Genomic DNA, 3,667 nt, shown 5'->3' on the forward strand with positions numbered 1-3,667 from the left:
TGAAAAATGCAGTGAAATTGCCCTAAATCCCACCGATGTTTGAATGTATGGGTGCGGAATTTCGTATCGCCGTGTACATACACGGACTGATGAATGTTTTCTTCTTGGACATTTTTCTAAGCTTGCTGTGCATCAGTTTTGAGCTGTCATTGGTGTTTTCATTTGGTAATGTGACTGTGCATCGTGCGGACTTGTTCAGCGTAAATAAAAGATGATAATCTTTATTAATCACACATGTTTTCACGGAATAACAAGAAAAGAGGTAAGAGAAGCCTTTTTCCGGAAACATATTTAGCATCATCATCAACGTCGGTCGAATGTTGGTGTTGAATGAAAAAACGTCAACAAACCAGAGGTTTGTATCAAAACTTGTTGACACGGCGGGAGTGAATAAATCACAACCGTTGAAGGAAGTTTTGTTTAAAATGTTCCATCTCTTGAACTTCATATTCGATATAGGGTTTTTTGAGAAGTAGAACTTCGCACAACGAACTTGGTGGCTTCGGGAATTCTCTACAAACTCGCAACAAACAAGGAGAATGTGCTGATGAACGATGTGATCGCCATCGTTAGTTCGGTGCATATCTGGGTGAAATTCTGGGCACATACAATACATCAGTACGATTATCAAGGACGGTCGGAAGTATTGTCGGCGTCACATCAGTAGATGTTGGACGTGGTACAGGAGAATTTCGCGATAGGTACGACACTTCCGCCGCAGGATACCAAAATGGTACTGGAGTCACTGTTGACAAACGTGAAGTGTTACATCCGAAAAGAGTTTAACATTGAAAAGGTTCGTAAGATTTAGGGGACAAGCTTATTCATTTTCCTATTTTTCTCGTTTTGGATTTCATTTGAGCTCACCCTTACCACCACAACGAAGCACGAGGTTGATGACACTTTGGCGCCGAGGAAGCTGATCAAGTTCATTACCGATGCTAAACACGAAGCGAAATTCGAACAAAAAAATGCTGTCCTGCGATTCTACGATCCATAACTTGAGTGCCACAACCTTTAATCGGGGTTGTTTTCCTTCACGCTGCCGTTCGAGCTGGAGCCGCACGTTCTTTTGGGTTTGCGGGATCTCGTCCTTGGGTCCGACACCGAGATGGGATACGCCGGGGCACTCTGTTTGATTTATCACACCAATCTGGCCAAACTGTCACTGAAGCTTGAAAATGCGCGACGGTTGATGATCAACACTTTTACCAAACCGAAAGCTCCGCAGATGATCGCGAAACAGATTGGCTGGCAGGAGTCGATTGCTCGATTGTTGAACAAAAATCGGATGGAAAACCGCGTCCACGGAGGCGCGAGGGAGCAAAAGTAGGGTAATATTTTGATCGACATGGATGAGGTGGTCAAACGTGAAGGTGAATCGTCGGTGATCAATGGTGCTGGCGACGATCTGATGCGTACACGTACACGACGGTGGCGGTAAGCATGGACCGAAATCGTTCATGTCTGAGGAGGCAATGGTGATCAAGGAGCAGGAGGATACGGTGTAAGATGCGGTGGTGAGGCAGCGTCCACACGGCATCGTAGCGTAGCGATTTTGACACTCCATCGTAGTGTAAATGTTGGTCGAGAGGCCTTAGCCACGGCCATAAAAAATAGTTGACACTACGATGGAGTGTCAAAATCGCTACGCTACGATGCCGTGTGAACGGGCGGTGAAGAATATCACCTCTTCGATCACTTCCGTCTACTTGGTGACAAACAGGACGCGATCGGTTCGCTAACGTTCGCTAAGTCGTAAGAAAAACTCGTCGCTCAGCAGCAGCAGCGAGGAGAATGTTTCCTCTCAATAATCGGGTAGGTCGGTGATAAAAGATGTTACTTTCACAAAGCGTAGTGAAAAGTTGGATAGCAGCACTGGAAACAGTGTCGAGTCGCCGGGTGTGAAGTACGCTGAAGAAAATGACGCAGATAATCTCTTGTGCCTTGTAACGAGCAGTCTGTGGCTAGGTCAGACTGCATTAGCTTAACCATGCTCGCATCGTAGTTTGCGCTTGCATTCTCGAGATGGGTATTCAGGCTGAACTGATCGATCTTACTTGTCCTGCGGCACCGATAGAACGTAGCCCAATTGCCCTCTGGCATACGATCCAGTGGAAAAAGTGTTCTATGAAGCTACACGACGGAGTAATTTCGCTGCACTGTCATGGTACTCCTGCAGAGCATCAGCAATGACTGGACTGAAATGTCCCACCTGCGTCTCGGTCTGCGAATAACATATTTCCACATCTCTCTCGATTCAGCCGTTTGCACTGTACCAAAAACAACATTGTGGTTCGAAGATAAACAGAGATGCGACTCTAATTTTCTCGATCAGAAGGCGGATTAAACAACATATGGATCAGCAGTATGAAAGCCAACAACACGTTTACCCAGGGCCAAGCAAGATTGTGATGAGGCAGTTTATCGATTATGGTAAGTTTACTGATTTATTTGCGTTATCGCTTCAGCACTCGATAATTTTTATTTGGAAAGTGTTATTTGCAACCGTCCAGCAGGTTTCAACAACAAATGCCGGAAGGTTTCTGCATTGCTCGTATTGACCGTTTGCTGCTTGTAGAGGCTATGATTTCGGAAGCGTTTGCTGCTTGTAGAGGCTATGATTTCGGAAACGAGACAGGACATACAAGCCAAAATAATGCTGGAAAGCCAGGGTAGGCCAATATTTCCAGTGACTGTATCGACGAGGGATGAACTTTATGCAATGATGATGCAGACGCTCTGTTCGCCGCAAGATGCAGCTAACCCTATGATACAGGACGAGCAGCAAGCTAGGAAGCAGGTTTACTCCATGGTAGCTCGATAAATGCAGTGTTTGCGATTTTGTTGCATTCGAGTTCATCGGGGAAGATTATCCTGTTTGCAAGCAAGGTAAATGTAAACAGGTAATTTTTTGTATATTTGTACTTTTCTATATTTACCTTTTCGTATTTTTCGTTTCATGACTACGAATTGCAACTAGACGGTTTTTGGAACACGCAAAGAAACTATTCCAGAAAAACTGCTGAGATTGTTAAAATAAATCCTCTGTTTGAATTCGAATTTATATTTTGTTTTGATTTGATGGCTTTGAGCTGTCAGTTCCGGAGTTGGGTTGGAAGGGTTCAATTTATAATAGTAAGGATCGGATCAGTGCACCCACGGTGGGTTCATTTTTCACGCACACACTTGCAATTTTGGCTTAATAAGTCTGCTATTAATCTTCTATGCAGCCCCTTTCTAAGCCTGGCGAAAATTATCTAAATCGTGTTTTCTGTCACTTGGGTAGTAGTATGGAGCATTTTGGATGGTGCTTACCTTTGCTTGGAAGAACAAAAAACGTGGTCTGAAGCATGTTGAATTGATCTAAGTTTTTTCTTTTATGTTTTTAGTTAAAGAAAGAAAAACGTAGTCCGGAGCATGTTGGATGATTCTTAATTTTGCTTGGAAGGACGTAAAAAGTAGTCCGGAGCATTGGAGAAGGAGCCTCATTTTGCTTTGAAGAACGTAAAAAGTAGTCTGGAGCATAGTGGATGGTGCTTACCTTTGCTTGGAAGAACGAAAAACATGGTCTGAAGCATGTTGAATTGGGCTTAGTTTTATTTATTTATTTTTTTTAAGTTTTAAGTTAAAGAAAGAAAAACGTGGTCCGGAGCATGTTGGATGG

The 3,667-nt window shown here is 43.6% G+C and overlaps 1 long non-coding RNA gene across 2 annotated transcripts; it reads left to right on the forward strand.

The window, feature by feature from the left end:
* The first annotated feature begins 1,677 nt into the window (after positions 1–1,677).
* Positions 1,678–3,063, forward strand: LOC131271266 (uncharacterized). Of its 2 annotated transcripts, none has more exons than XR_009180097.1 (3): positions 1,678–2,436; positions 2,517–2,892; positions 2,984–3,063. It is a non-coding gene; the product is annotated as an uncharacterized LOC131271266 (long non-coding RNA). The 2 variants fall into 2 exon arrangements; XR_009180096.1 differs by having other exon boundaries at positions 2,520–2,892.
* The last annotated feature ends 604 nt before the right edge of the window (positions 3,064–3,667 follow it).

The sequence above is a fragment of the Anopheles coustani genome, unplaced genomic scaffold (genome assembly GCF_943734705.1).
Source record: "Anopheles coustani unplaced genomic scaffold, idAnoCousDA_361_x.2 scaffold_181_ctg1, whole genome shotgun sequence".
NCBI lineage: Eukaryota > Metazoa > Arthropoda > Insecta > Diptera > Culicidae > Anopheles > Anopheles coustani.